Consider the following 12,540-nt stretch of genomic DNA (forward strand, 5'->3'; position numbering starts at 1 on the left):
TACAAACAAGCAAATCAAATACAACTTACTTGTGTCAGGATCCCGAATGTTATTAAGTGTATTATGTATTTTGTCTTGTTTCTGGTGCCGGGATCCTGACACCCCCGTATACGTGTTTGTGTGGAGAGTCATGTGGTCTGTGTTTATGTTTTGTGTACCGCATGCTCTCCTGTCTTAAGTCTTGACCCTGCCCCCTCGTTTCCTTGTTAATTATTCATGATTAGTTTATTCCCTTCACCTGTTTGTCATTGTTCCCTAGTTTAGTTTTCCCTATTTAATGCCATTGTGTTTGCTGTCCTGTGCCGGTTCATTGTATATCGTGAGATACTGTTGCGTGTGCCTTGTTTGTCCTAGTCATGATTATTTTCTAGTTCTGTCATTGTTTGCCCCCTCGAGGGTATTTATGATTTAATAAACGTCTTTTAGTTACGAGCTGTCTGCGATTGGGTTCTATCCATCACCACACCCTGACAGAATGAACCGGCCATTCTGGAACCCAGCAGACAGCTCTTTTGTTTTGTTTTTTACCTGATGTCGTCGAGTCTGCTGTTGTCTGTCCAGTCCTGCTTTGTCCTGATGTCTGTCCAGTCCTGCCCCATCCTGCCGTTGTGTTCCTGTGGCCGTGCAGTGAGCCCCGCGGGTGTGTTCCTGATTGGTGGTGTCTTCGGTAGGGCTACTGGTCGACGAGCTTCGCGGGAGTGTTCCTGTTCGGGGAGCTCCGCGGGACAGATCCGGATCGACGAGCCCCACGGGAGTGTGCTGGTCGGTGAGCCCCGCGGATAGGTGCCGGGAAGGTGAGATTCGCGGGAAGTTCCTGGTCGGCGGATCCCGTGGGAGTGTTTGCACGTCGGACTGTCGCCGCGATGGAGCTCTTTGCAGCGAGCCCCGCGACAGAGGATCGGCCAGCAAGCTCCAGGATGCTCACTGGTCAGTGAGCCCCGCGAGCGTTCCTGTACGGCATGTCCTGTGTCCTGTTTGAGGTCGGCGGGCCGAGCGGTGCTGGGTTCCGGGCCCACTTCCTGGGCGGAGACCGTCTGTCCCGCCTTCTGTTTTCAGGGGTCCGGACATTGGGCACTGTCGGCCTTCTGGCCGTTGGACTTTGTTTATTGTTTAATGTTTTGTATTGTTGGGATGCCATGTGGCATCCCTTAAGGGAAGGGTAGTGTCAGGATCCCGAATGTTATTAAGTGTATTATGTATTTTGTCTTGTTTCTGGTGCCGGGATACTGACACCCCCGTATACGTGTTTGTGTGGAGAGTCATGTGGTCTGTGTTTATGTTTTGTGTACCGCATGCTCTCCTGTCTTAAGTCTTGACCCTGCCCCCTTGTTTCCTTGTTAATTATTCATGATTAGTTTATTCCCTTCACCTGTTTGTCATTGTTCCCTAGTTTAGTTTTCCCTATTTAATGCCATTGTGTTTGCTGTCCTGTGCCGGTTCATTGTATATCGTGAGATACTGTTGCGTGTGCCTTGTTTGTCCTAGTCATGATTATTTTCTAGTTCTGTCATTGTTTGCCCCCTCGAGGGTATTTATGATTTAATAAACGTCTTTTAGTTACGAGCTGTCTGCGATTGGGTTCTATCCATCACCACACCCTGACAACTTGTTTCATGAAGATCACTACTGTTAGGACATTCTGCTGAGAGCAACAACTGACTCAGGTCTGCTGTTGAAGTAAGTTGCTTGGCTTCTTTAATGACATTTGGCCTGAAGAACGTGTCCCACTTCTGAAGTAGCCTGGAGGATGTCTTGGTGTCAAACAGGAGAGTGAAGTCTTGATCAACCTTTAAGATGATATTAAACTATAAACAATATTCTTAAATTGCATGCTTTTGAAAAAATGTTATTCCAAACTTACCAGGCCCTTTGTATCTAGGAATCTTGAGAAGGTGGAGAGGATATCAACACTAGAGCCCAGTGGGGAACCTTCAGGGCCTTCTACGCCTTCAGAGAAGGCAACATGATCTCACAAAGTTCCGTGGGATAGTCACGGAATTTTGTGCTCATTTTTCCGTGGCATTCTCACGGATCTCCGCATTTTTCCGTGGCCCTGCTACGGACTGTCTTTTTCCGTGGCATTCTCACGGATTGGTTACTCAACTGCTTTTTCCTATTTTCAAACCATTTTCGCTTCGGTTTAGGGTTAGATTTGGTGTTTGCATTAGCATGTCACTTTAACTATTGGTTTATATAATTTTTTCTGATTTATTCTTTTATATTTTCTAAACTTTAAACAATTGTCGCCTGGCGTTGGGGTTAGAGTTGGGTTTGGGTAGGGATGTCATTTCATGTAAATCTAACCCTAAACCGAAGCGAAAATGGTAAGAAAATAGGACAAAACAGTTGAGTAACCAATCGGTGAGAATGCCACGGAAAAAGACAGTCCGTAGCAGGGCCACGGAAAAATGCGGAGATCCGTGAGAATGCCACGGAAAAATGAGCACAAAATTCCGTGACTATGCCACGGAAATTCGTGAGATCAGGTTGGAGAAGGCCTTAAAAAATTTATAAAAAGATTTTTTATAAATAAATAATAAATAATATAGTATTCAATAAAAATATGTTTTTACATTTTTAAATTTCTATTTAATTCAATTTAATACAATACATGTAATATATTTTCTCTCATCTATGTTCTAACGTTAAGCTTACTGTCAGGTTCATGTCATGAAAACATCTTATCCAATCAGAATCGTCTGTCTCTATTTAGGCCCGGTTATCTGGCTCATTCATTGGTTAGGACTTCATGAATCCCAGGGAAGGCCAAGCTATGTGTTTTGGTGTGGAGAGTGACGGGCAAATTGACCAATCACGTTTTGATTTCAAGTGGGCGGGTAAAAAACAAAGCATTGTAAGCCTTCATGAAGTCCTAAGCATGCAACAAACTGGATGCGAGCTGCTGTAAAACACCAAAAACGAAGATCATAGACCGTTAATATTAATACAGTCTAATGGCCCGAAACTCTGCGGTGAGAGTGGTTAAGGTAAATGGCGGAAAACGTGATTGACGTTGTGGCTAGCTTGATAGGGGTGAGGTAAAAACTAAATTACTTAAGCGCGTACTCGTGAAGAGCACTGCCGGGAGAAGCGCGTGCAGAGGAGAATGACGCGAACACGAGAAAAATAATGGGTTTAATTATACTTTTACTTCCTGACAGTTTCACTTGTTACGTGAGGATAGTAATGACTGACAGACGACGCCGAATTACATACAATATAATTTCCTAACTAAATCTGAGAGAATGCGAAAACATACAAAGAATTTTTTTCCACCATATACCCGATGGGCAGGGCGGAGATACATTTTTCGACATGAATTCGCTATAGCCCCGGGACCTCGGGGCTTGGGTTAGCGATTTTGCGAGCCCTGGATATCTTATAACAACAGTTATAAGCCACAAGGAGGTGCACTGAGAACGCTGGGTGGTATATTTCCCCTTATGAAAAGACTAACAAGGTATCCTACAGCTAAATATATATTTCCAAAAAATTAAAAAATAAATTAAAGAACATAATTTAAGCTTGTTAAATGCAAATTTACAGAGCCCCTGTCATTACAGAGCAGCAGAGTCTGTATTTGTGTTTATCAGTTAGATTAAAGTAATTTTAAACTTTAAAACTGCATTTAAAGGCAGACAATGCCCATTCTGTAATTTAACTTTGCGTGCTCAGAATTTTTACACGTTCATTGTATGATTTAACGAAATACGAATAGCCTAGTATTATGGATGTAGAGGCATTTGCACTTCATTGCATATTTTGAAGGCCCAGCTGAAGTACCCACGGTTCGCCACTGCTAGAGCCTGAATCTTTAACAAGCTTTTGGCGATACTGAAATGTCTCTCTCATCTTTTGGAATATTAGGGACTTCTCTGTGGTATGGCTGAGCAAAGAAATTGCCTCTTTGCAAGCATCCCCATCAAGTTGCCCTTCACAATTAGTAGCCCTTTGGCATTTTGGGCCTCCTGGAGAAACATCATGAAGGTTGTCTAGTGGCAAAGATCCTCGTCTAATCTTCCTGTGGACTGTTTTCATACGCCAAGCAATGTATCCTGTGTTGCTTGCAGCATCAAAAAAGTGTTCCTTTAAAGCAGGGGTTCCCAAACTTTTTTTCCTGCGCACCCCCTTCTATGTCCCAACCGGGTTGGCGCACCCCCAATCCCCATTAAAAAAAAAATCCAAAAAAGCTTTGTTTTCTCACCATAAATACTCATGTTTAATCATGCGCAAATAACCAAGGGCCGGTTGCACTAGCCGGACGTTAAGAAGTTGGGTGTAATAGTCCTACGTCGGGCTTAGCTACGTCCAACATTGTGAAAAATATTTACGCCTATTGCACCATCTGAAACTACGCTCAGCGTAGATGATGCGCGCCCCCGTGTATGCGTTTAACCACTGTGATATTTAGACGCCATTCGAGTTTACTAAGGTAAAAAACGTACACTTACTGCCGTCAGCTAAAAGAAAACATATGAGAGGTTTCCTCATGTTTACCAGTGCGTCATGTGCAGACCTATCAAACACATTAACGAAAGCCTTTACTGTTCGCACAAAAGGTGTATAATAGTTTGCAGATTCATTATAACAGCTCAAGTTTCAAACAAAATTAAATGAAAGCTTTTAATAAGTTCTCTACAGTAAGTATTTATGTATTTTATTATATAATTCATTGGCGGTCTCTTTACCATGCATGAAAACACATTGCTCGCGTATCCTGTGCCCATGTCTCGTCACATTTCATTATTTCTATTTTTGCCATAAAAAAGCCTCTCTCTCTTGGTCCCTCTCCTATTTCGTGACTAACAACTTTATCATAAGACGTGTCAAATGACAGTTTCCCTGATTTCAGTCAGTTAAGCATATTTATAATATATATGGAATTAATGAAACGAGTTGGCACGCATATAGCGGCTGCAGTGCATAACAGAAGAGCAGTGCATAGAAAAAGACAGCCGCTGTCTTCTACGTTTCTATCAAAAACTAATAAATTATAGTTTTTTATTTAAAATAAATGCGATTACAAAGGAAATGTTTACTGTTCATTTTTTTATTTATTTATTGTATGGAAAAATCCTACTTAAAGAAACAGACAGCCATTACATTTTTCCTCTCGCGCACCCCCTGGTGGCAGCTCGCGTACCCCTGGGGGTGCGCGTACCACACTTTGGGAATCCCTGCTTTAAAGAATCAAATTTTCTATGTCACAGATATCATAACATTGCAATTATAACGTGAAAGGGTCATGCAGACGATGACTTACATAGCCTTTCTTGGAATATGGATCTCTGAGGGAAGGGAACAGCATCACTATGCCAAGAGCGTACTGTTCTCTGATAGCTTTAGTAGGGAGTTGCCTAAGGGAAGATAAAAAAATTGGTCTTAATTAATACAGTGTTCATGCAGTTATTTGTTTTAAAAAATTTTTTTTTTTAAAAATACCCATGTGTATCAATCATGTGAGCCACCAGTATGTTGATCATTTGTCGTCTTGCGGCACCTGTAAGGGTTTCCATTTCTTGATACTCCTGTAATACTGCTTCACCACCAGACTTCAACTTTAGAACATCCTCAACCAACTAAACATAAAAAAATATATAATAATGAACTAAAATAAAAAATGATCATGGTGATTCACTAATTACCAAAAAAAGCTATATATTGGATCATTTTCATTTCTGGGGGAACAGTACTCACATAAACTCACATAAAATGCTTTGCTCTAACCCAGTGGTTCCCAAACTTTTTCAGCGTGCGACCCCCCTTGTGTACAGTGCATTTTTTCGCGGCCCCCCGAAAGAAAATGTATGATAAAAACAGTTTTAAAATGTAATATTTTAATTAAACAAAACATATAAAATTATACCTAGTAGTGCTGTTGGTTAGTTGGCTTATTATTTTTTTAGGTTTAATTACACAGAATTCATGATAAATTAATGTATTTTATAAAATGTCATAAAACTGGGGCCCCCCTGGCACCATCTCTCGGCCCCCCTAGCGGCCCCGGCCCCCAGTTTGAAAACCACTGCTCTAACCTGTTTTGCAGACAGTGCAGATGTGTCCTCTTTTCTTTGTCTCTTGTTAGGGACCTCATCTAAGATTACAGTTGATGCACTTGAACAGTTGCTACTGTCAGACGTCTCAGATATGGAAGACAAAGAGTCTGAAAATTCTAAAGAATTAAAGTATTAAAATATTACAAATATTGTGATGCCCCGCACAAGAATCAGAAATAGACAATTTATCATATTTATCCTAAGTTGATTGATAACACGACTTCTTAAACATTCAATAAAGCTCACCATCATTTGAGAAAACAGTCAGCACCACATTGCCTTGTCCAATGAGATCGCTGAATATTTCTGCATCAACTTCGGTCCCTGTTGCATCCTTGTATGTAACTTTTGCATCAGGTGGCAAGTAAAATCTCTCAATGACTGAAGAAAAAAAATATTTTTAGGTTGACACCCTTCCTTGCTTCACAACAAATGACTGATTTGAATTCATATATCTTTATGATGCAAGCAAAATGTAAATTTTAATTATTTTTCTTTTCCCCCCAATGTATCCCCTTCTACAGAGCATTATATGATAAAGGCAAATACAGAAATGAGGCAATAACACAATACACTGAATTTATCAGATATTAATCAAATTCTTAATTATTTTAAATGAGTAAAAAACCAACCTTTAGTGTGAAATTGCATAAAGTCAAATCTCCCTTCAATGGAATCCAGCTTCACATACATGCTGTTGCTTGTACTTGATCTGGACCAACATTTCACCTGGAACATGCAAAAGCATTTGCCATTGTAATATCACAATTTACAGATGTGGAGGATCACGTTGCAGACGTGACCGTAGACTGCACCGTATATATGTTTTAAAACGACGCGATGTATACAGTATATTATAGGCTTTGTGAAAGACCGTTTTAATAAATTCGGTAAATCATTTAAATTAATTCGAGGCCACTCTGTAATAATGTGATTCCTTGTTTTAGTTAAATCGAAACGCACGAGCGCAGTAAACTATTGCCACCACGATGTACGTTAATGTAACTTATTACACGGCTCTCTGGAATGCTTGATTCTGATTGGTCAGTTGAGACATTTGCAGGTTCGTTCTTTTCAAATAATAACCGCTCCAAAATAACGCATAGCCGGACTACTTGCACGAGTAAAATCGCTCCGCGCCAATAAAGATCAATAAAGATTACTGTCTGTTTGGCGCCATCTTGTGACAAACACTCGACAACCACGACAAGACACAGACAGCTTACTGAGACTGAACTTGACAAAATAGAGCATGACAGCTACGAAGCCAACACACAAAAAAATACAGAATGGGCCTTGCTCCTGCACCCAAAATCCTATTCCTTTTAAGGACACGGCACTTCATGGCAGGCGCCGTTGAAGATACTCACATTTGCACTAAATGCTGCACAAAACGCTTCTAATTGAAGAGAAAAGCTGAAGCCGCTCGGCGGTTTTGCCGCGTACCGTGTGAAACGGCCTAAGGCTGTGTGTTTGCGTTCATTTCCACAAATAATGTTTTTGCGCAGTGCTCCACAGCACGTTATATTGTACATTCTGGTACTGAATGAGCACCAATAATAAATGTAAAAGTATGATTTAAGTTAACTCACCTTTCAAAGCCACACGAGGATAATGGCGGCGTCTTCATCGATTTCACCAGAGACGATCGGAAATGCGTGGGTGGAGTCTAATTACGTCTGTTTGGAGTTTTTTTTAACACTGATGATCAACTCTGTGAAATAACTCCAACACCAAACACTATTTTACTCTGAATGTGTTAAAATTACTCTTTGGGTGTTAAAATCAACTCAGAAATGTTTAACATCGAAATTTCAACTCTCCAATTTTTGCTGTGTGAACGCGCCGATGGCGTATGGTGTCTGCGTGGACTCGCTGCGCGGTGGGCATTCAAATTACGCTTACGTATTAGGGACAAAAATGGAAACGTCCGTTCGGACCGAAATCTGTGATTTGTTGAACATTTTTTGGTCCTATACGCCTTTCACAGATGACATAAATTTCTACAAATACATTTAAACGACTTAACACAGTGATTGCTATCAGGATGTGAGGAGACTTTTAACCATCATAATTCCATTCATTTCATTTCAAGATGGCCGCGCTGGGTGGACACGCGTGTGCTGCGCTCGGAGTTGACGAGTGTTTTGCCTAAACTTGCGTATTGTTTTGCCTAGTTCTTAATACTGACGCGTGTGTTGAAAAGCATTACGCTGAGGGTGTCGGAATGGGTCCAAAAAAGAACGTGCAATCTGAGGAAGTCGAGGACATTAAAAAGTCTTTAGACTTCATAACTGAAGAAATGACTACAGTTAAGACACAGCAAAACCGGCTTATGGAATTATTGGAGGAAGTTAAACAGCTACGCCTCCTAAACATTGAAAAGGATAAACGGATTGCGGAGCTTGAACGGAGGGTGGATGATCTGGAGCAATACTCCCGGATAAATGACTTAATCATTACTGGTATCCCGATCAAACCTCGCTCGTACGCGCGCGCGGTAGCAGCGGACGAAGGCGATGAGCTGGGGGAGAGGGAAGTTCGCTCAGTGGAGCAACAAGTGGCAGCTTTTCTCCAGAGCAAAGGAGTGGAGCTGGACAGGGAGCGTATTGAAGCTTGCCACCCGCTACCTAGAAGGAAGAATACTGACAGACCAGCAGCAGTCATTTTGCGATTTGTCAACAGGAAAGACAAGATGGCTCTGTTAAAACAAGGACGCAAACTTAAAGGGACGAATGTGTATATAAACGAGCATCTAACAAAAAAGAATGCGGATATGGCCAGGAAAGCAAGATACCTCAAGAAACAAGGAAAAATTCAACACACGTGGGTAACCAATGGTCAAATCTACATTAAGTTAACGGGGTCTCCGGAGGAAGCGAAAATCATCAAAATAAGGAACATGGAGGAGTTGGACAAGTATCAGTGATTAGAATGCTCATGAATCATCTGGTTTCATTCAAGGTAACATCTGACTTACACTATTACAATGATCCTTGAGTCATATAGAAGTGATCAAAGGACAATTATACAATGACAGAATTATTACAGAGAATTGAACAACTACGTCAAACGGATTTGTGTGCTACGGAATTCACTGAGTACAGTATGCATGATTTAGAGACGGATGTTGATCCCGACAACAATTTCCTTTCTATTACTAATAACAGCTGTAACTACTATACGAATGATCAATATATTAATAACTGTATGACTAATGATAAACTTACAATTATTCACTTTAACAGTAGAAGTTTGTACACTAATTTTATTGCAATAAGAGAATATTTACAAAATTTTGTGCATCCCTTCAGTGTAATTGCAATTTCTGAAACCTGGTTTAAACAAGAGAAAATAGTTGATTTTGAAATGGATGATTATGATCTGCATTATGTGAATAGACTAAATAAAACAGGCGGTGGGGTTGCATTATATGTGCATAAAACTATAAAATATTCTCTTCTAATTAATATGTCAATTGCACTTGATAATGTAATGGAATGTATTACTATAGAAATAAGTAACAAAAGGAAAAAAAATATCATTATAAGTTGCGTTTATAGATCCCCTGGGTCAAGTATTGATACTTTCAATGGAGAGATGGAGAATTTGTTTTCAACAGTTGGTGATAAGTTTTTATTCATTTGTGGGGATTTTAATATTGATCTTTTAAATCCTAACAAACAAAAACCAACGGATGAATTCATTGAAAGAATGTACTCAATGTCCTTATTCCCAATTATAACAAAACCCAGTAGAATTACATCACACAGTGCAACCATAATTGATAATATCTTCACAAATGATTTGTCTAGTAAGTTAATTGCTGGTTTGTTATTTGTGATATTACAGACCATTTACCTGTTTTTGTTGTGTATGATTGTAAGGTGTCTAAAACAAAGGAAATTGGTAATGTGAGGCATAAAAGATTACTAACTCAAGATGCAACTGATGCATTTAATGACGACCTGAGACTACAAGACTGGAGTTCTGTTTATAGAGAAGGTGACACAGATAGAGCTTATAACAACTTCCTACAGATATTTTTACACTCCTATGATAAGCATTGCCCCATTTCTGTTTACAGTAAGCACAACAAATATTTAAAAAGTCCATGGTTGACAAAAGGGTTAATAAATGCATGTAAAAAGAAAAATTATTTATATAAATTATTCATTAAATTGAAATCAAAAGAAGCAGAGAATAAGTATAAGCTGTATAAAAATAAGCTAACTGATATAATAAGAAAAGCAAAGAAATCCTACTATAAGAAATTACTGTTTGATAATAAATCTAATATAAAAGGAACCTGGGATGTATTAAACTGTATTCTTAATAAGGGCTCAACAAAAACTAACTACCCTGAATACTTTATAGATGCACATGGTGAATGTAGTGGTAAGAATAGGATAGTCAACAGCTTCAATAAGTTTTTTGTAAATATCGGTCGTGATTTGGCAGCAGGAATCCCAGACGTACAAATTGAGCATAATATAGAAAAAATTGAGAATAATTCTAATACAATCTTTCTGTCTGTAGTATGTGAAGATGAGTTAGTGGACATTGTCCATAAGTCCAAAAATAATTATTCTATGGACTGCCATGCCATTAACATGGCTATCATAAAGAAAGTGATACATAATATCAAAACACCATTAACACATATTTGTAATCTGTCACTCATAAATGGCTGTGTCCCGAAGAAAATGAAAATGGCAAAAGTTATTCCATTATTTAAAACTGGAAATAAACACAATTTTAATAATTATAGACCAATTTCATTGCTTCCTCAATTTTCAAAAATTTTAGAAAAGATTTTCAATGCCAGATTAGAAAAATTTGTTGAAAAATACAATCTGATTAATGAAGGCCAATATGGATTCAGAAATAAAAGGTCTACATCTATGGCCATAATTGATGCAACTGAAGAATTATCAAAGGCTTTGGACAACAAAAAAATTACTATTGGTGTATTTATTGATCTGAAAAAAGCCTTTGATACTATTAATCATGCTATACTACTTAAGAAATTAGAAAGATATGGAATACGCGGGGTGGCTGGAAATTGGATAAAGAGCTACTTGAGTGACAGAGTACAATATGTAGAGATGGGCGAATTCTCCTCGGAGTGTTGTGAAATTTCCTGTGGTGTCCCTCAAGGGTCAGTATTGGGCCCAAAATTATTCAATTTGTACATCAATGATATATTTCAAGTTTCTAAATTAATTAAGTGTGTATTGTTTGCAGATGACACCAACATTTTTTATTGTGATGACAATTTTGACAAGGCAATTAATATCATTAATACGGAATTAAGCAACATAAAAAAATGGATGGATAGTAATAAACTATCTTTAAATTTAGATAAAACAAAGGCTATATTATTTGGTAATTATATGAGTAAAACGGACAAAACGATTGAGATAGAAGGGATACAAATTGATTATGTTTCTGAGATTAAATTTCTAGGAGTTACAATAGATAATAGACTAACCTGGAAAACGCACATTAGACACATACAAACTAAAATCTCCAAAAGCCTTGCAATAATAAATAAAGCTAAACAGGTCCTTGATGTCAATATACTACGTACACTGTATTGTACCCTGATTCTACCATATTTGTCTTATTGTGTGGAAGTATGGGGAAATAATTATAACAATGCAATCCATTCATTATGTATGTTACAAAAAAGGGCTATACGTATCATAAATAAAGCTAAATTTTTGGATCATACAAATCCACTTTTTATTGAATCAAAGTTATTGAAACTACAGGACTTAATTAAATTACATACACTACAATTGTCATATAAAGCATATTACAATCTATTACCTGTGAACTTACAAAAGTTATTTATACAGAGAGAACAACTGCATAGCTTACGGAGGCATGGCAATTTCTTAATACCAAGGATAAATACTATTAGGAGGAGTTTCTGTGCGACGATACGTGGTATTAAGTTATGGAACAGTCTCGGGCATGAATACAAACAATGCCGAAGCTTAAATCAATTTAAAGTATTGTATAAAAAAATGGTCTTAACAAATTACAAGGAGAGTGGGGCGCAATTGTGTGCGTAGCATTAGTTGTTGGTTAAGTTTTTCTATCCTATGGATAGTTGGTTTACCATTGTTGGTATTATGATACTGTACTGAAATATTTATGGGTTGATGAGGTTGTGTATTTTACCTTTTAGGTATTTAGTTTACCATTGTTGGTATTATCAGAAGTGTATTAATACGGCTATATATAGTGTGGTTGTAATATCTTACCGTACAGGTATTCTGTTTACCATTGCTGGTATTAATATTGTCAATTGCATGTGCAATTTGCAAGGGATGTGGTCTCTGCATTAGTTTTTTTTTTTTTTTTTTTCTTGTTATGTTTCTTTTTTTGGGTGTGTACTTTTTGGATTATGATATTGTATAGGAATATATATTTATTTGATGTTAGGATTTTCTTAACTTATATAGAAGCACAT

At 38.3% G+C, this 12,540-nt stretch overlaps 2 long non-coding RNA genes across 2 annotated transcripts; both read right to left on the minus strand.

Moving 5' to 3' along the window:
- Window positions 1–3,403: 3,403 nt before the first annotated feature.
- On the minus strand, window positions 3,404–5,564 carry LOC135747053 (uncharacterized). The gene is made up of 3 exons (XR_012334780.1): window positions 5,443–5,564; window positions 5,264–5,357; window positions 3,404–4,086 (listed from the first exon to the last, which is right to left on the minus strand). It is a non-coding gene; the product is annotated as an uncharacterized lncRNA (long non-coding RNA).
- Window positions 5,565–6,059: 495 nt separating this feature from the next.
- LOC141279961 (uncharacterized) lies at window positions 6,060–6,747 on the minus strand. The gene is made up of 3 exons (XR_012334778.1): window positions 6,689–6,747; window positions 6,303–6,437; window positions 6,060–6,172 (listed from the first exon to the last, which is right to left on the minus strand). It is a non-coding gene; the product is annotated as an uncharacterized lncRNA (long non-coding RNA).
- Window positions 6,748–12,540: the final 5,793 nt, after the last annotated feature.

The sequence above is a fragment of the Paramisgurnus dabryanus genome, chromosome 1 (genome assembly GCF_030506205.2).
Source record: "Paramisgurnus dabryanus chromosome 1, PD_genome_1.1, whole genome shotgun sequence".
In the NCBI taxonomy this organism is placed as follows: Eukaryota; Metazoa; Chordata; class Actinopteri; order Cypriniformes; family Cobitidae; genus Paramisgurnus; species Paramisgurnus dabryanus.